Consider the following 26,486-nt stretch of genomic DNA (forward strand, 5'->3'; position numbering starts at 1 on the left):
ATTTAATAAGAAAGAGATTTCTAATTGATCCTAACTTGTTTTAAATGTGGTGGATACATGCCAAAAACTTGTTGAAGATGCAAATGACCAAATGATCCAAAAATTTCAAGGACAAGAAAAATTTAAAATTCTAAAGTTAACATGCGGTGGGATATTTGCCAGAACCAAACAGCCCACTTTTTGCCTTTTTTTTAAAAAGCGGAAATAAAAAATACAGATACTTTTTGGAATTATCTCTCTCAGCATTTGTGCTTTTCCATTTTGGATGTTCAATATTTTTTTTTCAAACTTGAGTTTATCTCTCTCCCAGTTTTCTCGTAAACAAAAAGATATGGCAAATATAGATCACAACAAAATGAAAATTTTGTAGTTTATGTATGCGAAAGATTTTGAAAACTATTATAAATGTGAGTGAAGAAAATTATTTTCACGCATTAAAAATGAACACCGAAGTTTTATTATCCACATTGGGGAAATGCCAGAAACATGTTGAACATGCAAATGACCTATTGATCCCAAAATTTCAAGGAGTAGAAAAAATTAAAATTCTCAAATAAACGTGTGGTGGGATATTTACCAGAACCAAACAACCCACTTTTTGCATATTTTACAACAAGAGGACGTAAAAAATAACAGATACTTTTTTGAATTATCTCTCTCAGCATATATGCATTTCCATTTTCGATATTCAATTTTTTTTTAAACTTGATTTTTTCATTCTCCCTGTTTTCTCGTAAACAAAAAGATAAGGCAAATATAAATCACAAAAAAATGAAAATGTTATAGTTTATATATGCAAAAGATTTTGAAAACTATAATAAATGTGAGTGAAGAAAATTATTTTCACGCACAAAAAATGAACACGAAAGTTATATTTTCCACGTTGGGAAAATTCCACTTGTAATACCCCAGATTGCTTGGTGGAATTTTATATAAAGATATTTCTAATTGATCCTAAAATGTTTTAAATGTGGTGGATATGCATGCAAGAAACATGTTCAAGATGCAAATGACCTAATGATCCAAAAATTTAAGGAGTAGAAAAAATTATAATTCTCTAGTTAACGTGTGGTGGGATATTACCAGAGCCAAACAACTCACTTTTTGCCTATTTTACACAAGGCGGACCTTAAAATTCATAAATACTTTTTAGAATTATCTCTCTCAGCATTTGTGCATTTCCATTTTCGATGTTCAATTTTTTTTTTTCAAACATGTGTTTTTCAGTGCTCCAGTTTTCTTGTAAATAAAAAGATAAGGCAAATATAGTTCACAACAAAATGAAAATTTTAGAGTTTATGTTTGCAAAATAATTGGAAAACTATAATAAATGTGAGTGAAGAAAATTATTTTCATGCACTAAAAATGAACACAAAAGTTTTGTTATCCACGTTGGGGAAATCCCAGTAGTACAACCCCAGATAGCTTGGTGGAATTTTATAAGAAAGAGATTTCTAATTGATCCTAACATGTTTTAAATGTGGTGGATATGCATGCAAGAAACATGTTGAAGTGCAAATGACCTATTGATCCAAAAATTTCAAGGAGTAGAAAAAATTAAAATTCTCAAGTAAACGTGCGGTGGGATATTTACCTGAGCCAAACAACCCACTTTTTGCCTATTTTACAAAAAGCGGACCTAAAAAATCACAGATACTTTTTGGAATTATCTCTCTCAGCATTTGTGCATTTCCATTTTGGATGTTCACTTTTTCTTTTTCAAACTTGACTTTTTTAATCTCCCAGCTTTCTCGTAAACAAAAAGATAAGGCAAATATATATCGCAACAAAAAGAAAATTTTAAAGTTTATGTGTGCAAAAGAATTTGATTACTATAATTAATGTGAGTGAAGAAAATTGTTTTCCCGCACTAAAAATGAACCCCAAAGTTTTGTTATCCACGTTGGGGAAATTCCACTTGTGCAACCCCAGATAGCTTCGTGGAATTTTAAAAGAAAGAGATTTCTAATTTATCCTAACATGGTTTAAATGTGGTGGATATGCATGCAAGAAACATGTTGAGGATGCAAATGACCTAATGATCCAAAAATTTCAAGGAGAAGAAAACATTATAATTCTCAAGTTAACGTGCAGTGGGATATTTACCAGAGCCAAACAACCCACTTTTTGCCTATTTTACACAAGGCTGACCTAAAGAATCATAGATACATTTTGGAATTATCTCTCTCAGCTTTTGTGCATTTCCATTTTCGATGTTCATTTTTTTCTTCAAACTTGAGTTTTTTACTGTCCCATTTTTCTCGTAAACAAAAGGATAAGGAAAATATAGATCACAACAAAATGAAAATTTTAGAGTTTATGTATGCAAAAGAATTTTAAAAGTATAATAATTGTGAGTGTAGAAAATTATTTTTACGCACTAAAAATGAACACCAAAGTTTTGTTATCCACGTTAGGGAAATTCCACTAGTACAACCCCAGATAGCTTGGTGGAATTTTATAAGAAAGAGATTTGTAATTGATCCTAACATGTTTTCAAAGTGAGTGAAGAAAAGATTAAAATTCTCAAGTTAACATGCGGTGAGATATTTACCAGAGCAAAACAACCCACTTTTTTCCTATTTTACAAAAAGCGGACCTAAAAAATCATAGAAACTTTTTTGGAATTATCTCTCTCAGCATTTGTGCTTTTCCATTTTGGTTGTTCACTTTTTATTTTTGAAACTAGAGTTTTTCACTCTCCCAGCTTTCATGAAAACAAAAAGACAAGGCAAATATCGATCACAACAAAAAGAAAATTTTAGAGTTTTTGAATGCAAAAGAATTTTAAAACTATAATAAATGTGAGTGAAGAAAGTTATTTTCTGCACTAAAAATGAACACCAAAGTTTTGTTATCCACGTTGGGGAAATTCAACTAGTACAACCCTAGATAGCTTGGTGGAATTTTATAAGAAAGAAATTTCTAATTGATCCTAACTTTTTTTAAATTTGGTAGATATGCCTGCCAGAAACATGTTGAAGATTCAAATGACCTAATGATCCAAAAATTTTAAGGTGTAGAAAAAATTAAAATTTTCAAGTTAACATGCGGTGGGATATTTACTAGAGCCAAACAACCCACTTTTTGCCTATTTTACAAAAAACGGACCTAAAAATCACAGATACTTTTGGGAATTATCTCTCTCAGCATTTGCACATTTCCATTTTGGATGTTCAATTTTTTTTTTCAAACTTGAGTTTTTGACTCTGCCAGTTTTCTCGTAAACAAAAAGATAAGGCAAATTTAGATCACAACAAAATGAAAATTTTAGAGTTTATATATACAAAAGAATTTAAAAACTATAATAAATGTGAGTGAAGAAAATTATTTTCACGCACTAAAAATGAACACAAAGTTTTGTTATCCACGTTGGGGAAATTCCACTAGTACAACCCCTGATAGCTTGGAGGAATTTAATAAGAAAGAGATTTCTAATTGATCCTAACATGTTTTGAATGTGGTGGATACATGCCAGAAACATGTTGAAGATGCAAATGACCTAATGATAAAAAAATTTCAAGCAGTAGAAAAAATTAAAATTATCAAGTTAACATACGGTGGGATATTTACGAGAGCCGAACAACCTAGTTTTTGCCTATTTTACAAAAAGCGGACGTAAAAAATAACAGATACTTTTTGGAGTTATCTCTCTCAGCATTTGTGCTTTTCCATTCTGGATGTTCAATATTTTTTTTTCAAACTTAAGTTTTTCTCTCTCCCATGTTTCTCGTAAACAAAAAGAGAAGGCAAATATACATCACAACAAAATGAAAATTTTGTAGTTTATATATGCAAAATATTTTGAAAACTATAATAACTGTGGGTGAAGAAAATTATTTTCATGCACTTAAAAATGAACACCAAAGTTTTATTATCCACGTTGGGGAAATTCCACTTATACAACCCCAGATAGCTTGGTGGAATTTTATAAGAAAAAGATTTCTAATTGATCCTCATATGTTTGAAATTTGGTGCATATGCAAGCCAGAAACATGTTGAAGATGCAAATGACATATGATCCAAAAATTTCAAGGAGTAAAAAAATTAAAATTCTCAAGTTAACGTGCGGTGGGATATTTACCAAAGCCAAACAACGCAATTTTTTACGATTTTACAAAAAGAGGACCTAAAAAATCAAAGATACTTTTTAGAATTATCTTTCTCAGCATTTGCGCATTTCCATTTTGGATGTTCATTTTTTTTTTCAAACTTGATTTTTCACTCTGCGTTTTTTCTGGTAAACAAAAAGATAAGCCAAATATAGATCACAACAAAATGAAAATTTTAGAGTTTATTTATGCAAAATAATTTGAAAACTTTAATAAATGTGAGTGAAGAAAATTATTTTCACGCACCAAAAACGAACACCAAAGTTTTGTTATCCACGTTGGGGAAATTCCATTAGTACAACCCAGATAGCCTGGTGGAATTTTATAAGAAAGAGATTTCTAATTGATCCTAACATGTTTTAAATGTGGTGGATATGCATGCCAGAAACATGTTGAATATGCAAATGACGTAATGATCCAAAAATTTCGAGGAGTATAAAAAATTGAAATTTTCAAGTTGTCGTGCGGTGGGATATTTATCAAAACCAAATAAGCTACTTTTTGCATATTTTATAAACAACGGACCTAAAAAATCACATACACTTTTTGGAATTATCTCCCTCAGTATTTGTGCATTTCCATTTTGGATGTTCATTTTTTTTTTCACACTAGAGTTTTTCTCTCTCCCAGATTTCTCGTAAACAAAAAGATAAGGCAAATATAGATCACAACAAAATGAAAATTTTAGAGTTTATGTATGTAGAAGAATTTGAAAACTATAATAAATGTGAATGAAGAAAATTATTTTCACGCACCAAAAAAGAACACCAAAGTTTTTTTATCGACATAGGGGAAATTTCACTAGTACATCCCGAGATAGCTTGGTGGAATTTTAAAAGAAAGTGATTTCTAATTGATCCTAACATATTTTATATGTGGTGGATATGCATGCCAAAAACATTTTGAAGATGTAAATGACCTAATGATCCAAAAATTTTGAGGAATAGAAAAAATTAAAATTCTCAAGTTAACGTGCGATGGGATATTTTCCTGAGCCAAACAACCCGCTTTTTGCCTATTTTAAAGAAAGCGGACCTAAAAAATCACAGATACTTTTTGGAATTATCTCTCTCAGCATTTGTACATTTCCATTTTAGATGTTCAATTTTTTTTTTCAAACTTGAATTTTTCACTCTCCCAGTTTTCTCGTAAACAAAAAGATAAGGCAAATATAGATCACAACAAAATGAAAATTTTAGAGTTTATGTATGCAAAATAAATTAAAAAATATAATAAATGTGAATGAAAAAAATTATTTTCATGCACTAAAATTTAACACCGAAGTTTTGTTATCCACATTGGGGAAATTCAACAAGTACAACCCCAGATAGCTCGATGGAATTTTATAAGAAAGAAATTTCTAATTAATCCTAACATGTTTTAAATTTCGTGGATATGCATGCAAGAAACATGTAGAAGATGCAAATGACCTAATGATCCAAAAATTTCAAGTAGAAAAAATTAAAATTCTCAAGTTAACGTGCGGTGGGATATTTACCACAGCCAAACAACCCACTTTTTGCCTATTTTACAAAAAGCTGACGTAAAAAATCACAGATACTTTTTGGAATTATCTCTCTCAGCATTTGCGCATTTCCATTATGGATGTTCAATTTTTTTTCAAACATGAGTTTTGCACTCGCCTAGTTTTCTCGTAAAAAAAAAGATAAGGCAAGTATAGATCACAACAAAATGAAAATTTTAGAGTTTATGTATACAAAAGAATTTGAAAACTATAATAATTGAGAGTCAAGAAAATAATTTTCACGCACTAAAAATGAACACCAAAGTATTGTTATCCACGTTGGGGAAATTCTACTAGTACAACCCCAGATAGCTCTTAGGAATTTTATATGAAAGAGATTTTTAATTGATCCTAACATGTTTTAAATGTGGTGGATACATGCCAGAAACATGTAGTAGATGCAAATGACCTAATGATCCAAAATTTTCAAGGAGTAGAAAAAATTAAAATTCTCAAGTTAACGTGCGGTGGGATATTTACTAGTGCCAAACAATCCACTTTTTGCCAATTTTACAAACAGCGGACCTAAAAAATCAGAGATACTTTTTGCAATTATCTCTCTCATCATTTGTGCATTTCCATTTTGGATGTTCAATTTTTTTTTTCAAACTTGAGTCTTTCTTTCTCCTAGTTTTCTCGTAAACAAAAAGATAAGGCAAATATAGATCACAACAAAATGAAAATTTTGGCGTTTATGTATGCAAAAGAATTTGAAAATTATAATAAATGTGAGTGAAGAAAAAAAATTTTACGCACTAAAAATAAGCACCAAAGTTTTGTTATCCACTATTACAACCCCAGATAGCCTGGTGGAATTTTATGAGAAAGAGATTTCTAATTGATCCTAACATGTTTTAAATGTGGTGGATATGAATGCCACAAACTGGTTGAATATGCAAATGACCTAATGATCCAAAAATTTCTAGGAGTAGAAAAAATTAAAATTCTCAAGTTAAAGTGCGGTGGGATATTTACCTGAACCAAACAACCCACTTTTTGCCTATTTTACAAACAGCGGACCTAAAACATCACAAATACTTTTTGCAATTATCTCCCGCAGCATTTATGCTTTTCCATTTTGGATGTTCAATTTTTTTTTTCAAACATGAGTTTTTCACTCTCCCAGTTTTCACGTAAACACAAAGATAAGGGAAATGAAGATCACAACAAAATGAAAATTTTAGAGTTTATTTATGCAAAAGAATTTGAAAACTATAATAAATGTGAGTGAAGAAAATTATTTTCACCTCTAAAAAAGAACACCAAAGTTTTGTTATCCACGTAGGGGAAATTGCACTAGTACAACCCCAGATAGCTTGGTGGAATTTTAAAAGAAAGTGATTTCTAATTGATCCTAACATGTGTTAAATGTGGTGGATTTGCATGCCAGAAACATGTTGAAGATGCAAAAGTCATAATGATCCAAAAAATTCGAGGAGTAGAAAAAATTAAAATTCTCAAGTTAACGTGCGATGGGATATTTACCAGAGCCAAACAACCCACTTTTAACCTATTTTACAGAAAGCGGACCTAAAAAATCATAGATACTATTTAGAAATATCTCTCTCAGCATTTGTGCATTTCCATTGTGGATGTTCAATTTTTTTTTTCAAACTCGAATTTTTCACTCTCCCAGTTTTCACATAAACAAAAAGATAAGGCAAATATAGATCAAAACAAAATGAAAATTTTAGAGTTTATGTATGCAAAAGAAATTGAAAGCTATAATAAATGTGAGTGAAGAAAATTATTTTCACGCATTAAAAATTAACACCACGGTTTTGTTATCCACGTTGGAGAAATTCAACAAGTACAACCCCAGATAGAATGGTGGAATTTTACAAGAAAGTAATTTCTAATTGATCCTAACATGTTTTAAATTTGGTGTATATGCATGCAAGAAACATTGAAGATGCAAATGACCAAATGATCCAAAAATTTCGAGTAGAGAAAATTAAAATTCTCAAGTTAACATGCAGTGGGATATTTACTAGAGCCAAACAACGAACTTTTTGCCTATTTTACAAAAAGCGGACCTAAAAAATCACAGATACTTTTTGGAATTATCTCTCACAGCATTTGTGCATTTCCATTTTGGATGTTCAATTTTTTTTTTCAAACTTGAGTTTTGCACTCTCCCAGTTTTCTTGTAAACAAAAAGATAAGGCAAATATAGATCACAACAAAATGAAAATTTTAGAGTTTATGTATGCAAAAGAATTTGAAAACTATAATAATTGTGAGTGAAGAAAATTATTTTCACGCACTAAAAATGAACACCAAAGTTTTGTTATCTACGTAGGGGAAATTCCACTAGTACAACCCTAGATAGCTCTGAGGAATTTTATATGAAAGAGATTTCTAATTGACCCTAACATGTTTTAAATGTGGTGGATATGCATGCCTGAAACATGCTGAAGATGCAAATGTCCTAATGATCCAAAAATTTCAAGGAGTAGAAAAAATTAAAATTCTCAAGTTAACGTGCGGTGGGATATTTACCAGAGCCAAACAACCCACTTTTTGCCTATTTTAAAGTAAGCGGACCTCAAAAATCACAGATACTTTTCAAAATTATCTCTCATAGCATTTGTGCATTTGCATTTTGGATGTTCAATTTTTTTTTTCAAACTTGAGTTTTTCACTCTCCAAGTTTTCTCGTAACCAAAAAGATAAGGCAACTATAGATCTCCAGAAAATGAAAATTTTAGAGTTTATGTATGCAAAAGAATTAGAAAACTATAATAGATGTGAGTGAAGGAAATTATTTTCTCGCACTAAAAATGAACATCAAAGTTTTGTTATGCACGTTGGGGAAATTCCACTAGTACAACCCCAGATAGCTTGGAGGAATTTTATAAATAAGAGATTTCTAATTGATCCTAACATGTTTTAAATGTGGTGGATACATGCCGCAAAAATGTTGAAGATGCAAACGACCTAATGATCCAAAATTTTCAAAAGAAAAGAAAAAATTAAAATTCTCAAGTTAATGTGCGGTGGGATATTTACCAGAGCCAAACAACCCACTTTTTGCGTATTTTACAAAAAGCGGACGTAAAAAATCATAGATACTTTTTGGAATTATATCTCTTAGCATTTATGCATTTCCATTTTTGATGTTCAATTGTTTTTTTCAAACTTGAGTTTTTCGCTCTCCCTGTTTTCTCGTAAACACAAAGATAAGGCAAATATAGATCACAACAAAATGAAAATTTTATAATTTATGTATGCAAAATATTTTAAAACTATAATAAATGTGAGTGAAGAAAATTATTTTAACGCACTAAAAGTGAACACCAAAGTTTTGTTATCCACGTTGGGGAAATTCCACTAGTAGAACACCAGATAGCTTGCTGGGATTTTATAAGAAAGAGATTTCTAATTGATCCTAAAATGTTTTAAATATGGTGGATATACATGCAAGAAACATGTTGAAGATGCAAATGACCTAATGATCCAAAAATTTTAAGGTGTAGAAAAAATTATAATTCTCAAGTTAACGTGCGGTGGGATATTTAGCAGTGCCAAACAACCCATTTTTTGCCTATTTTACACAAGGCGGACCTTAAAAATCATATATACTTTTTGGAATTATCTCTCTCAGCATTTGTACATTTCCATTTTCGATGTTCAATTTTTTTTTTTCAATTTGAGTTTCTTACTCTCCCAGTTTTCTCATAAATAAAAACATAAGGCAAATATAGTTCACAACAAAATGAAAATTTTAGAGTTTATGTATGCAAAAGATTTTGAAAACTATAATAAATGTGAGTGAAGAAAATTATTTTCACGCACTAAAAATGAACACTAAAGTTTTGTTATCCACGTTGGGGAAATCCCACTAGTACAACCCCAGATAGCTTGGTGGAATTTTATAAGAAAGTGATTTCTAATTGATCCTAACATGTTTTAAATGTGGTGGATATGGATGCCAGAAACATGTTGAAGATGCAAATGACCTATTGATCATAAAATTTCAAGGAGTAGAAAAAATTAAAATTCTCAAGTAAACGTGCGGTGGGATATTTACTTAAGCCAAACAACCCACTTTTTGCCTATTTTACAAAAAGCGGACCTAAATAATCACGAATACTTTTTGGAATTATCTCTTTCAGCATTTGTGCATTTCCATTTTGGATGTTCACTTTTTTTTTCAAACTTGTGTTTTTCACTCTCCCAGCTTTCTCGTAAACAAAAAGATAAGGAAAATATAGCTCACAATTAAATGAAAATTTTAGAGTTTATGTATGCAAAAGAATTTGAAAACTATAATAAATGTGAGTGAAAAAATTATTTTCACGCACTAAAAATGAACCCCAAAATTTTATTATCCACTTTGGGGAAATTCCACTTGTACAACCCCAGATAGCTTCGTAGAATTTTATATGAAAGAGATTTCCATTTTGGATGTTCACTTTTTTTTTTCAAACTTGAGTTTTTCTCTCCCAGTTTTCTCGTAAACAAAAAGATAAGGCATATATAGATCACAAAAAAATGAAAATTTTAGAGTTTAAGTATGCAAAAGAATTTGAAAACTATAATAAATGTGAGAGAAGAAAATTATTATCACGCACCAAATGTGAACACCAAAGTTTTGTTATCCATGTTGGGAAAATTCCACTAGTACAACCCTAGATAGCTTCGAGGAATTTTATAAGAAAGAGATTTCTAATTGATCCTAACAAGTTTTAAATGTGGTGGATACATGCTAGAAACATGTTGAAGATGCAAATGACCTAATGATCCAAAAATTTCAAAGAGTAGAAAAAATTAAAATTCTCAAGTTAACTTACGGTGGGATATTTACTAGAGCCAAACAACCCACTTTTTGCCCATTTTACAAAAAGCGAACCTAAAAAATCATTGATACTTTTTGGAATTATCTCTCTCAGCATTTGTGCATTTACATTTTGGATGTTCACATTTTTTTTTTCAAACTTGAGTTTTTCACTCTCCCAGCTTTCTTGTAAACAAAAAGATAAGGCAAATATAGATCCCAACAAAATGAAAATTTTAGAGTTCATGTACGCAAATGAATTTGAAAACTATAATAAATGTGAGTGAGAAAAATTATTTTCTCACCCTAAAAATGAACAAAAAAGTTTTGTTACCCACGTTGGGGAAATTCCACTTGTACAACCCCAGATAGCTTGGTAGAATTTTCTAAGAAAGAGATTTCTAATTTATCCTAACATGGTTTAAATGTGGTGGATATGCATGCAAGAAACAAGTTGAAGATACAAATGACCACATGATCCAAAAATTTCAAGAAGAAGAAAAAATTACAATTCTCAAGTTAACGTGCGGTGGGATATTTACCAGAGCCAAACAACCCACTTTTTGCCTATTTTACACAAGGTGGACCTAAAAAATCATAGATACTTTTTGGAATTATCTCTCTCAGCATATGTGCATTTCCATTTTCGATGTTCAATTTTTTTTTTTCAAACTTGAGTTTTTCACTCTTTTATTTTTTTCGTAAACAAAAAGATAATGAAAATATAGATCACAACAAAATGAAAATTTTAGAGTTTATGTATGCAAAAGAATTTGAAAGCTATAATAAATGTGAGTGAAGAAAATTATTTTTACGCACTAAAAATGAACACCAAGGTTTTGTTTCGCGCATTAAAAAAGAACACCAATGTGTTGTTATCCACGTTGGGGAAATTCCACTAGTACAACCCCAGACTGCTTGGTGGAATTTTATAAGAATGAGATTTCTAATTGATCCTAACATGTTTTAAATGTGGTTGATATGCATGCCAGAAACATGTTGAAGATGCAAATAACCTAATGATCCAAAAATTTCAAGGAGTACAAAAAATTAAAATTCTCCAGTTAACATGCAGTGGGATATTTACCAGAGCCAAACAACCCACTTTTTGCCTATTTTACAAAAATTGAACCAAAAAAATAATAGAGACTTTTTGGAATTATCTCTCTCAGCGTTTGTGCATTTCCATTTTGGATGTTCAATTTTTTTTTTCATACTTGAGTTTTTCACTCTTCCAGCTTTCTCATAAACAAAAAGATAAGGCAAATATAGATCACAACAAATTGAAAATTTTAGAGTTTATGTATGCAAAAGAATTTGAAAACTATAATAAATGTGAGTGAAGAAAATTATTTCACGCACTAAAAATGAACACCAAAGTATTGTTATCCACGTTGGGGAAATTCCACTAGTACAACCCCAGAGAGCTTGGTGGAATTTTCTAAGAAAGGGATTTCTAATTGATCCTAACATGTTTTAAATGTGGTGGATGTGCAAACCAGAAAAATGTTGAAGATGCAAATGGCCTAATGATCCAAAAATTTAAAGGAGTAGAAAAAATTAAAATTTTCAAGTTAACTTGCGGTGGGAAATTTACCGGAGCCAAACAACCCACTTTTTGCTTTTTTTACAAAAAGCGGACCTAGAAAATCCCAGATACTTTTTGGAATTATCTCTCTCAGCATTTGTGCATTTCCATTTTGGATGTTCAATTTTTTTTTTCGAACTTGTGTTTTTCCCTCTCCCAATTTTCTCGTAAACAAAAAGATAAGGCAAATACAGATCACAAAAAAAATGAAAATTTTAGAGTTTATGTATGCAAAAGAAAATGAAAACTATAATAAATTTGAGTGAAGAAAATTATTTTCACACACTAAAAATGAACACCAAAGTTTTGTTATCCACGTTGGGGAAATTCACCAAGTACAACCCCTGATAGCTTGGTGGAATTTCATAAGAAAGAAATTTCTAATTGATCCAAACGTGTTTTAAATGTGGTGGATATGCATGCTAGAAACATGTTGAAGATGCAAATGACCTAATGATCCAAAAATTTCAAGGAATAGAAAAAATTAAAATTCTGAAGTGCGGTGGGATATTTACCAGAGCGAAACAACCCACTTTTTGATTATTTTAAAAAAAGCGGACGTAAAAAATCACAGATACTTCTTGGAGTTACCTCTCTCAACATTTGTGCCTTTCCATTTTGGATGTTCTATATATTTTTTTCAAACTTGAGCTTTTAACTCTCCCAGTTTTCTCGTAAACAAAAAAAGAAGGCAAATATAGATCACAACAAAATGAAAATTTTGTAGTTTATGTGTGCAAAAGATTTTGAAAACTATAATTAATGTGAGTGATGAAAATTTATTTCACGCACTAAAAATGATCACCAAAGTCTTATTATCCACGTTGGGGAAATTCCACTTGTACAACCCCAGATAGCTTGGTGGAATTTTATTAGAAAGAGATTTCTAATTGATCCTAACATGTTTTAAATGTGGTGGATATGCATGCAAGAAACATGTTGAAGATGCAAATGACCTAATGATTCAAAAATTTCGAGTAGAAAAAATTAAAATTCTCAAGTTAACATGCGATGGGATATTTACCAGAGCCAAACAACCCACTTTTTGCCTATTTTACAAAAAGCGGAACTAAAAAATTACAGATACCTTTCGGAATTATCTCTCTCAACATTTGTGCATTTCCATTTTGGATGTTCAATTTTTTTTTTTCAAACTAGAGTTTTTCACTCTCCCAGTTTTCTAGTAAACAAAAAGATAAGGCAAATATAGATCACAACAAAATGAACATTTTAGAGTTTATGTATGCAAAAGAATTTGAAAACTATAATAAATGCCTGTGAAGAAAGTTATTTTCACGGACTAAAAAATAACACCAATGTTTTGTTATCCACGTTGGGAAATTCCACTAGTACAACCCCAGATAACTTAGTGGAATTTTATAAGAAAGAGTTCTCTTATTGATCCTAACATGTTTTAAATGTAATGGATATGCATGCCAGAAACATATTGAAGATGCAAATGACCTAATGATCCAAAAATTTCAAGGAGTAGAAAAAATTAAAATTCTCAAATTAACGTGTAGTGGGATATTTACCAGAGCCAAACAACCATCTTTTTGCCTATTTTTAAAAAATTCACACCTAAAAAATCAATTAAACTTTATGGAATTATCTCTCTCAGCATTTATGCATTTCCATTTTTGATGTTGAATTTTTTTTTTCAAAGCTGATTTTTTCTCTGTCCCAGTTTTCTCGTAAACAAAAAGATAAGGCAAATATAGATCACAACAAAATGAAAATTTCAGAGTTCATGTATGAAAAAGAATTTGAAAACTATAATAAATGGGAGTGACGAAAATTATTTCCACGTACTAAAAACGTACACCAAAGTTTTGTTATCCACATTGGGGAAATTCTAGTACAACCACAGATAGCCTGGTGGAATTTTATAAGAAATAGATTTCTAATTGATCCTAACATGTTTCAAATGTGGTGGATATGCATGCCAGAAACATGTTGAAGATGCAAATGACCTAATGATCCAAAAATTTCAAGGAGTAGAAAAAATTAAAATTCTCAAGTTAACGTGTGGTGGGATATTTACCAGAGCCAAACAAACCACTTTTTGCCTATTTTACAAAAAGCGGATCTAAAAAATCATAGATACCTTTTGGAATTATCTGTCTCAGCATTTTTAAATTTCCATTTTCGATGTTCAGTTTTTTTTTTTTAAATTGAGTTTTTCTCTCTCCCAGTTTTCTCATAAACAAAAAGATAAGGTAAATATAGATCACAACAAAATAAAAAGATTTAGAGTTTATGTTTGCAAACGAATTTGAAAACTATAATAAATGTGAGTGAAAAAAATTATTTTAACGCAATAAAATTGAACACCAAAGTTTTGTTATCTACGTTGGGGAAATTCCACTAGTACAACCCCGGAGAGCATGGTGGAATTTTAAAAGTAAGTGATTCATAATTTTTTGTAACATGTTTGAAATGTGGTGGATATTGCCAGAAACATGTTGAAGATGCAAATGACCTAATGATCCAAAACTTTCAAGGATTAGAAAAAATTAAAATTCTCAAGTAAACGTGCGTTGGGATATTTACTAGAGCCAAACAACCCACTTTTTGCCAATTTTACAAAAAGCCAACCTAAAAATCAAAGATTCTTTTTGGAATTATCTCTCTCAACATTTGTACATTTCCTTTGTTGATGTTCTATTTTTTTTTTAAATTGAGTTTTTCACTCTCCTAGTGTTCTCGTAAACAAAAAGATAAGGCAAATATAGATCACAACAAAATAAAAATTTTAGAGTTTATGTATGCAAACTAATTTTAAAACTATAATAAATGTGAGTGAAGAAAATTATTTTCACGGACTAAAAATGAACACCAATGTTTTATTTTCCACGTTGGGGAAATTCCACTTGTACAACCCCATATAGTTTGGTGGAAAATTATATGAAAGAGATTTCTAATTGACCCTAAAATGTTTTAAATGTGGTGGAAATGCATGCGAGAAACATGTTAAAGATGCAAATGACCTAATGATCCAAAAGTTTCAAGGAGTAGAAAAAATTACAATTCTTAAGTTAACGTGCGGTGGGATATTTACCAGAGCCAAACAACCCACTTTTTGCCTATTTTACAAAAAGCGGACCTAAAAAATCACTGTTTCTTTTTAGAATTTTCTCTCCCAGCGTTTGTGCATTTCCATTTTGGATGTTCAATTTTTTTTTTCAAACTTGAGTTTTTCACTCTCCCTGTTTTCTCGTAAACAAAAAGAAAAGGCAAATATAGATCACTACAAAATGAAAATTTTAGAGTTTATGTATGAAAAAGAATTTGAAAACTACAGTAAATGTGAGTGAAGAAAATTATTTTCATGAACTAAAAACGAACACCAAAGTTTTGTTATCCACGTTGGGGAAATTCCACTAGTACAACCCGAGATAGCTTTGTGGAATTTTATAAGAAAGAGATTTCTAATTGATCCTAACATGTTTTAAATGTGGTGGATATGTATGCCAGAAACATGTTGAAGATGCAAATGACCTAATGATCCAAAAATTTCAAGGAGTAGAAAAAATTAAAACTGTCAAGTAAACGTATTGTGGGATATTTACCAGAGCCAAACCACCCACTTTTTGCCTATTTTACAAACAGCGGACCTAAAAAATCAGAGATACTTTTCGGAATTATCTCTCTCAACATTTGTGCATTTCCATTTTGGATGTTCAATTTTTTTTTTTTTCAAACATGAGTTTTTCGCTTGCCCAGTTTTCTCATAAACAAAAAGAGAAGGAAAATATAGTTCACAAAAAAATCAAAATTTTAGAGTTTATGTATGCAAAAGAATTTTAAAACTATAATAAAATTGAGTGAAGTAAATCATTTTTACGCACTAAAAATGAACACCAAAGTTTTGTTATCCACGTTGGGGAAATTCCACTAGTACAACCCAAGATAGCCTGGTGGAATTTTATAAGAAAGAGATTTCTAATTGATCCTACATGTATTAAATGTCGTGGATATGCATGCCACAAACATGTTGAAGATGCAAATGACCTAATGATCCAAAAATTTCAAGGAGTAGAAATAATTAAAATTCTCAAGTCAACGTCCGTTGGGATATTTACTAAAGCCAAACAACCCACTTTTTTGCTTATTTTAGAAACAGCAGATCTAAAAAATCACAGAAAATTTTTTGAATTATCTCCCTCAGCATTTGTGCATTTCCATTTTGGCTGTTCAATTTTTTTTGTCAAACTTGAGTTTTTCACTCTCCCAGTTTTCTCGTAAACAAAAAGATAACGCAAATTTTTATCACAACAAAATGAAAATTTTAGAGTTAATGTATGCAAATGAAATTTAAAACTATAATAAATGTGAGTGAAGAAAATTATTGTGTCGCACTTAAAAAGAACACCAAAGTTTTGTTATCCACGTTGGGGAAATTTCACTAGAACAACCCCAGACAGCTTGGTGGAATTTTATAAGAAAGTGATTTCTAATTGATCCTAACATGTTTTCAATGTGGTGGATATGCATGCCAGAAACATGTTTAAGATGCAAATGACCTAATATTCCAAAAATTTCAAGGAGTAGAAAAATTAAAATTCTCAAGTTGACGTGCGGTGGTATATTTACAAGAGCCAAACAACCTACATTTTGCCTATTTTAAAAAAAAGCGGACCTAAAAAATCACAAATACTTTTTGAAATTATCTCTCTCACCATTTGTGCATTTCCATTTTGGATGTTCAATTTTCTTTTTCAAACATGAGTTTTTCACTCTCCCAGCTTTTTCGTAAACAAAAAGATAAGGCAAATATAGATCACAACAAAATGAAAATTTAAGAGTTTATGTATGCAAAAGAATTTGAAAACTATAATTAATGTGAGTGAAGAAAATTATTTTCACGGACTGAAAATGAAATCCAAAGTATTGTTATCCATGTTGGGAAATTCCACTAGTACAAACCCAGATAGCTTGGTGGAATTTTCTAAGAAAGAGATTTCTAATTGATCCTAACATGTTTTAAATGTGGTGGATAGGCATGCTAGAAACATACTGAAGATGCAAATGGCCTAATGATCCAAAAATTTCAAGGAGTAGAAAAAATTAAAATTCTCAAGTTAACGTGCGGTGGGATATTTACCAGAGCCAAACAACCCACTTTTTGCCTATTTTAAAGAAAGAGGACCTAAAAAATTATAGATACTTTTCAAAATTATCTCTCTTAGCATTTGTGCATTTGCATTTTGGATGTTCAATTTTTTTTTTCAAACTTGAGTTTTTCAGTCTCCAAGTTTTCTCGTAAACAAAAAGATTAGGCAAATATAGATTACAACAAAATGAAAATTTTAGAGTTTATGTATGCAAAAGAAATTGAAAACTATAATAAATGTGAGTGAAGAAAATTATTTTCACGGAATGAAAATGAACACCAAAGTATTGTTATCCATGTTGGGAAATTCCACTAGTACAACCCCAAATAGCTTGGTGGAATTTTCTAAGAAAGACATTTCTAATTGATCCTAACATGTTTTAAATGTGGTGGATATGCAAGCCAGAAACATGTTGAAGATGCAAATGGCCTAATGATCCAAAAATTTCAAGGAGTAAAAAAAATTAAAATTCTCAAGTTAACGTGCGGTGGCATATTTACCAGAGCCAAACAACCTACTTTTTGCCTATTTTAAAGAAAGCGGACCTAAAAAACACAGATACTTTTCAAAATTATCTCTCTTAGCATTTGTGCATTTGCTTTTTGGATGTTCAATTTTTTTTTCATACTTGAGTTTTTCACTCTCCAAGTTTTCTCGTAAACAAAATGATAAGGCAAATATAGATCACAACAAATTGAAAATTTTAGAGTTGATGTATGCAAAAGAAATTGAAAACTATAATAAATGTGAGTGAAGAAAATTATTTTCACACACTAAAAATGAACACCAAAGTTTTGTTATCCACGTTGGGGAAATTCAACTAGTACAACCTCAGATTGCTTGGTGGAATTTCATAAGAAAATATTTCTAATTGATCCTAAAATGTTTTAAATGTGGTGGATATGCATGCCAGAAAGATGTTGAAGATGCAGATGACCTAATGATCCAAAAATTTCATGGAGTAGAAAAAATTAAAATTCTCAAATTAACTTGCGGTGGGATATTTACGAGAGCCAAACAACCCTCTTTTTGCCTATTTTAAAAAAATTCACACCTAAAAAATCAATAAAACTTTATGGAATTATTTCTCTCAACATTTATGCATTTCCATTTTTTATGTTCAATTTTTTTTTTCAAAGTTGAGTTTTTTTCTCTCCCAGTTTTCTCGTAAACAAAAAGAAAAGGCAAATATAGATCACAAGAAAATGAAAATTTTAGAGTTCATGTATGCAAAAGAATTTGAAAACTATAATAAATGGGAGTGAAGAAAATTATTTTCACGTACTAAAAACGTACACCAAAGTTTTGTTATCGACATTGGGAAATTCTAGTACAACCACAGATAGCCTGGTGGAATTTTATAAGAAATAGATTTCTAATTGATCCTAAAATGTTTCAAATGTGGTGGATATGCATGCCAGAAACATGTTGAAGATGCAAATGACCTAAAGATCCAAAAATTTCAAGGAGTAGAAAAAATTAAAATTCTCAAGTTAACGTGTGGTGGGATATTTACCAGAGCCAAACAACCCACTTTTTGCCTATTTTACAAAAAGTGGATCTAAAAAATCACAAATACGTTTTGGAATTATCTGTCTCAGCATTTTTACATTTCCATTTTCGATGTTCAATTTTTTTTTTAAAATTGAGTTTTTCTCTCTCCCAGTTTTTTCATAAACAAAAAGATAAGGTAAATATAGATCACAACAAAATAAAAATTTTAGAATTCATGTATGCAAATGAATTTTAAAACTATAATAAATGTGAGTGAAGAAAATTATTTTCACGCACTAAAAATGAACACCAAAGTTTTATTTTCCACGTTGGGGAAATTCCACTTGTACAACCCCATATAGTTTGGTGGAATATTATATGAAAGAGATTTCTAATTGATCCGAAAATGTTTTAAATGTGGTGGATATGCATGCAAGAAACATGTTAAAGATGCAAATGACCTAATGATCCAAAAGTTTCAAGGAGTAGAAAAAATTACAATTCTTAAGTTAACGTACGGTGGGATATTTACCAGAACCAAACAACCCACTTTTTGCCTATTTTACAAAAACCGGACCTAAAAAATCACTGTTACTTTTTGGAATTTTCTCTCTCAGCATTTGTGCATTTCCATTTTGGATGTTCAATTTTTTTTTTCCAACTTGAGTTTTTCACTCTCCCAGTTTTCTCGTAAACAAAAAGATAGGGCAAATATAGATGGCAACAAAATGAAAATTTTAGAGTTAATGTATGCAAAAGAATTTGAAAATTATAGTAAATGTGAGTGAAGAAAATTATTTTCACGCACTAAAAATGAACACCAAAGTTTTGTTATCCACGTTGGAGAAATTCCACTACTACAACCCGAGATAGCTTGGTGGAATTTTATAAGAAAGAGATTTCTAATTGATGCTAACATGTTTTGAATGTGGTGGATATGCATGCCAGAAACATGCTGAAGATGCAAATGACCTAATGATCCAAAAATTTCAAGGAGTAGAAAAAATTAAAATTGTCAAGTAAACGTGTTGTGGGATATTTACCAGAGCCAAACAACCCACTTTTTGCCTATTTAACAGAAAACGGAACTAAAAAATAAGAGATACTTTTTGAAATTATCTCTCTCAGCATTTGTGCATTTCTATTTTGGATCAATTTTTTTTTTCAAACTGGAGTTTTTTACTTTCCCGGTTTTCTCGAAAACAAAAAGATGAGGCAAATATAGTTCACAACAAAATCAAAATTTTAGAGTTTATGTATGCAAAAGAATTTTAAAACTATAATAAAATTGAGTGAAGTAAATTATTTTTACGCACTAAAAATGAACACCAAAGTTTTGTTATCCACATTGGGGAAATTCCACTAGTACAACCCAAGATAACCTGGTGGAATTTTATAAGAAAGAGATTTCTAATTGATCCTAACATGTTTTAAATGCCATGGATATGCATGCCAGAAACATGTTGAAGATGCAAATGACCTAATGATCCAAAAATTTCAAGGAGTAGAAAAAATTAAAATTCTCAAGTCAACGTCCGGTGGGATATTTACTAAAGCCAAACAACCCACATTTTGCTTATTTTACAAACAGTAGACCTAAAAAATCACAGAAAATTTTTGGAATTATCTCCCTCAGCAATTGTGCATTTCCATTTTGGCTGTTCAATTTTTTGTTCGAACTTGAGTTTTTCAGTCTCCCAGTTTTCTCGTAAACAAAAAGATAAGGCAAATTTAGATCACAACAAAATGAAAATTTTAGAGTTAATGTATGCAAATGAAATTTAAAACTATAATAAATGTGAGTGAAGAAAATTATTGTCCCATACTAAAAAAGAACACCAAAGTTTTGTTATCCACATTGGGGAAATTTCACTAGAACAACCCCAGACAGCTTGGTGGAATTTTATAAGAAAGAGATTTCTAATTGATCCTAACATGTTTAAAATGTGGTGGATATGCATGCCAGAAACATGTTGAAGATGCAAATGACCTAATGATCCAAAAATTTCAAGGAGTAGAAAAAATTAAAATTCTCAAGTTGACGCGCGGTGGGATATTTACAAGAGCCAAACAACCCATTTTTGCCTATTTTAGAGAAAGTGGACCTAAAAAATCACAGATACTTTTCAAAATTATCTCTCTCAGCATTTGTGCATTTCCATTTTGGATGTTCAATTTTTTTTTTCAAAACTGAGTTTTTCACTCTCCCAGCTTTCTCGTAAACAAAAAGATAAGGCAAATATAGATCACAACAAAATGAATTTTTTAGAGTTTACGTATGGAAAATAATTTGAAAACTATAATAAATGTGAGTGAAGAAAATTATTTTCACGGACTGAAAATGAACACCAAAGTATTGTTATCCATGTTGGGAAATTCCACTAGTACAACCCCAGATAGCTTGGTGGAATTTTCTAAGAAAGAGATTTCTAATTGATCCTAACATGTTTTAAATGTGGTGGATATGCATGTCAGAAACATGCTGAAGATGCAAATGGCCTAATGATCCAAAAATTTCAAAAAGTAGAAAAAATTAAAATTCTCAAGTTAACGTGCGGTGGGATATTTACCGGAGCCAAACAACCCACTTTTTGCCTATTTTAGAGAAAGTGGACCTAAAAAATCACAGATACTTTTCAAAATTATCTCTCTTAGCATTTGTGAATTTGCATTTTGGATGTTCAATTTTTTTTTTCAAACTTGAGTTTTTCACTCTCCCAGTTTTCTCGTAAACAAAAAGATAAGGCAAATATAGATCACAACAAAATGAAAATTTTAGAGTTTATGTATGCAATAGAAATTGAAAACTATAATAAATGTGAGTGAAGAAAATTATTTTCACGCACTAGAAATGAACACCAAAGTTTTATTTTCCACGTTGGGGAAATTCCACTTGTACAACCCCATATAGTTTGGTGGAATATTATATGAAAGAGATTTCTAATTGATCCTAAAATGTTTTAAATGTGGTGGATATGCATGCAAGAAACATGTTGAAGATGCAAATGACCTAATGATCCAAAAGTTTCAAGGAGTAGAAAAAATTTCAATTCTTAAGTTAACGTGCGGTGGGATATTTACCAGAGCCAAACAACCCACTTTTTGACTATTTTACAAAAAGTGGACCTAAAAAATCACTGTTACATTTTGGAATTTTCTCTCTCAGCAGTTGTGCATTTCCATTTTGGATGTTGAATTTTTTTTTTTCAAACTTGAGTTTTTCACTCTCCCAGTTTTATCGTAAACAAAAAGATAAGGCAAATATAGATCACAACAAAATGAAAATTTTAGAGTTAATGTATGCAAAAGAATTTGAAAACTATAGTAAATGTGAGTGAAGAAAATTATTTTCACGCACTAAAAATGAATACCAAAGTTTTGTTATCCACATTGGGGAAATTCCACTACTACAACCCGAGATAGCTATGCGGAATTTTATAAGAAAGAGATTTCTAATTGATCCTAACATGTTTTAAATGTGGTGGATATGCATGCTAGAAACATGTTGAAGATGCAAATGACCTAATGATTCAAAAATTTCAAGGAATAGAAAAAATTAAAATTGTCATGTAAACGTGATGTGGTATATTTACCAGAGCCAAACAACCCACTTTTTGCCTATTTATCAGAAAATGGACCTAAAAAATAAGAGATACTTTTTGAAATTATCTCTCTCAGCTTTTGTGCATTTCCATTTTGGATCAATTTTTTTTGTCAAACTGGAGTTTTTCACATTCCCGGTTTTCTCGAAAAAAAAAAGATAAGGAAAATATAGATCTCAACAAAATGAAAATTTTAGAGTTGATGTATGCAAAATAATTTGAAAAGTATAATAAATGTGAGTGTAGAAAATTATTTTTACGCACTAAAAATCAACACCAAAGTTTTGTTATCCACGTTGGGGAAATTCCACTAGTACAACCCCAGATAGCCTGGTGGAATTTTATAAGAAAGAGATTTCTAATTGATCCTAACATGTTTTAAATGTGGTGGATATGCATGCCAGAAACATGTTGAACATGCAAATGACCGAATGATCCAAAAATTTCAAGGAGTAGAAAAAATTAAAATTCTCAAGTAAACGTCCGATGGGATATTTACAGGAGTCAAACAACCCACTTTTTTCCTATTTTATAAACAACAGACCTAAAAAATCACAGATACTATTTGGAATTATTTCCTCAGATTTTTTGCTTTTCCACTTTGGATGTTCAATTTTTTTTTTCAAACTTGAGTTTTTCACTCTCCTTGTTTTCTCATAAACAAAAAGATACGGCAAATTTAGATCACAACAAAATGAAAATTTTAGAGTTTATGTTTGCAAAATAATTTGAAAACTCTAATAAATGTGAGTGAAGAAAATATTTTCACGCACTAAAAAAGAACACCAAAGTTTGGTTATCCACGTAGAGGAAATTCCACTAGTACAACCCCAGATAGCTTGGTGGAATTTTATAAGAAAGAGATTTCTAATTGATCCAAACATATTTTATATGTGGTGGATATGCATGCCAGAAACATGTTGAAGATACAAATGACCTAATGATCCATAAATTTTAAGGAGTAGAAAAAATTAAATTCTCAAGTTAACGTGCGGTGGGATATATACTTGAGCCCAACAACCCACATTTTACCTATTTTATAGAAAAGCGAACCTAAAAAATCACAGATACTTTTTGGAATTATCTCTCCCAGCATTTGTGAATTTCCACTTTGCATGTTCTACTTTTTTTTTCAAAATTGAGTTTTTCACACTCCCAGCTTTCTTGTAAAAAAAAAGATAAGCCAAATATAGATCACTACAAAATGAAAATTTTAGAGTTTATGTATGCAAAAGAATTTGAAAACTATAATAAATGTCAGTGAAAAAAATTATTTTCACGCACTAAAAATGAACGCCAAAGTTTTGTTATCCACGTTGGGGAAATTTCACTTGTACAACCCCAGATAGCTTGGTGGAATTTTCTAAGAAAGAGATTTCTAATTGATCCTAACATGTTTTAAATGTGGTGGATATGCATGCAAGAAACATGTTGAAGATGCAAATGGCCTAATGATCCAAAAATTTCAAGGAGTAGAAAAAATTAAAATTCTCAAGTTAACGTGCGGTGGGATATTTACCAAAGCCGAACAACCCACTTTTTTCCTATTTTACTGAAAACAGACTTAAAAAATCACAGATTCTTTTTGGAATTATCTCTCTCAGCATTTGTGCAATTCCATTTTGGATGTTCAATTTTTTTTTTCAAACTTGAGTTTTTTTTCTCCCAGTTTTCTCGTAAACAAAATGATAAGGCAAATATAGATCACAACAAAATGATAATTTTAGAGTATAGGTATGCAAAATAAATTAAAAACTATAATAAATATGAGTGAAGAAAATTATTTTCACGCACTAAAAATGATCACCAACGTTTTGTTATTCACGTTGGGGAAATTCCACAAGTACAACCCCAAATAGCTTGGTGGAATTTTCTAAGAAAGAGATTTCTAATTGATCCTAACATGTTTTAAATGTGGTGGATACATGCCAGAAATATGTTGAAGATGGAAATGACCTAATGATCCAAAAATTTCAAGGAGTACAAAAAATTAAAATTCTCAAGTTAACGTGCGGTGGGATATTTACCAGAGCCAAACAACCCACTTTTTACCTATTTTACAAAAGGCTGACCTAAAAAATCACAGATACTTTTCTAAATTATCTCTCTCAACATTTGTGCATTTCCATTTTGGATGTTCAATATTTTTTTTTCAAACTTGAGTTTTTCACTCTCCCAGTTTTCTCGTAAACAAAAAGATAAGGCAAATATAGTTCACAACAAAATGAAAATTTTATAGTTTATGTATGCAAAAGATTTTGAAAACTACAATAAATGTGTGTGAAAAAAATTATTTTCACGCACTAAAAATGATCACCAAAGTTCTATTATTCACGTGTGGGAAATTCCACTTGTACAACCCCAGATAGCTTGGTGGAATTTTATAAGAAAGAGATTTATAATTGATCCTAACATGTTTTAAATGTTGTGGATTTGCATGCAAGAAACATGTTGAAGATGTAAATGACCTAATGATCCAAAAATTTCAAGGAGTAGAAAAAATTACAATTCTCAAGTTTACGTGCAGTGGGATATTTACCAGAGCTAAACAACCCACTTTTTGCTTATTTAACACAAGGCAGACCTAAAAAATCACATATACTTTTTGGAATTATCTCTCTCAACATTTGTGCATTTCCATTTTGGATGTTCAATTTTTTTTTTCAAACTTTACTTTTTCACTCTCCTAGTTTTCTCATTAACAACTAAGGCAAATATAGTTCACAACAAAATGAAATTTTTAGAGTTTATGTATGCAAAAGAATTTAACAACTATAATAAATGTGAGTGAAGAAAATTATTTTCACGCTATAAAAATGAACATCAAAGTTTTGTTATCCACGTTGGGGAAATCCCACTAGTACAACCCCAGATAGCTTGGTGGAATTTCTTAAGATAGAAATTTTAAATTAATCCTAACATGTTTTAAATGTGCTGGATATGCATGCCAGAAACATGTTGAAGATCCTAATGATCCAAAAATTTCAAGGAGTAGAAAAAATTAAAATTCTCAACTAAACGTGCGGTGGGATAGTTACCAGAGCCAAACAACCAACTTTTTTCCTATTTTAGAAAATGCGGACCTAAAAAATCACAGATACTTTTTGTAATCATCTCTCTCAGCATTTGCGCATTTCCATTTTGGATGTTCAATTTTTTTTTTCAAACATGAGTTTTTCACTCTCCCAGTTTTGTCGTAAACAAAAAGATAAGGCATATATAGATCACAACAAAATGAAAATTTTACAGTTTATGTATGTAAAAGAATTTGAACACTATAATAAATGTGAGTGAAAAAAATTATTTTAACTCACTTAAAATGAACACCAAAGTATTGTTATCCAGGTTGGGGAAATTTCACTAGTACAACCCCATATAGCTTGGAGGAATTTTATAAGAAAGAGATTTCTAATTGATCCTAACATGTTTTAAATGTGGTGGATACATGCCAGAAACATGTTGAAGATGCAAATGACCTATTGATCCTTAAATTTCAAGGAGTAGAAAAAATTATAATTCTCAAGTTAACGTGCGGTGGGATATTTACCTGTGCCAAACAACGCACTTTTTGCCCATTTTGCAAAAAGCGGACGTAAAAAATCACAGATACTTTTTTCGAAAAATCTCTCTCTGCATTTGTGCATTTCCATTTTGGATGGTCAATTTTTTTTTTCAATCTTGAGTTTTTCACTCTACCAGTTTTCTCGTAAAAGAAAAAGATAAGGCAAATATAGATCACAACAAAATGAAAATTTTATTGTTTATGTATGGAAAAGTTTTAGAAAACTATAATAAATGTGAGTGAATAAAATTATTTTCACGCACTAAAAATGAGCACCAAAGTTTTATTTTCCACGTTGGGGAAATTCCACTCGTACAACCCAAGATAGCTTGGAGGAATTTAATAAGAAAGAGATTTTTAATTGATCCTTACATGTTTTAAATGTGGTGGATACATGCCAGAAACATGTTGAAGATGCAAATGACCTAATGATCCAAAAATTTCAACGAGTAGAAAAAATTAAAATTCTCAAGTTAACGTGCAGTGGGATATTTACCAGAGCCAAACAACCCACTTTTTGCCTATTTTACAAAAATCAGACCCAAAAAATAATTGGGACTTTTTGGAATTATCTCTCTCAGCATTTGTGCATTTCCATTTTGGATGTTAAATATTTTTTTTCAAACTTGAGTTTTTCCCTCTCCCAGTTGTCTCGTAAACAAAAAGATAAGGCAAATATAGATAACAACAAAATGAAAATTTTAGA

The sequence above is a fragment of the Aristolochia californica genome, unplaced genomic scaffold (genome assembly GCF_029961685.1).
Source record: "Aristolochia californica isolate CCGP_79_NKW_82.1479 unplaced genomic scaffold, dmAriCali1.0.hap1 SCAF_8, whole genome shotgun sequence".
NCBI lineage: Eukaryota > Viridiplantae > Streptophyta > Magnoliopsida > Piperales > Aristolochiaceae > Aristolochia > Aristolochia californica.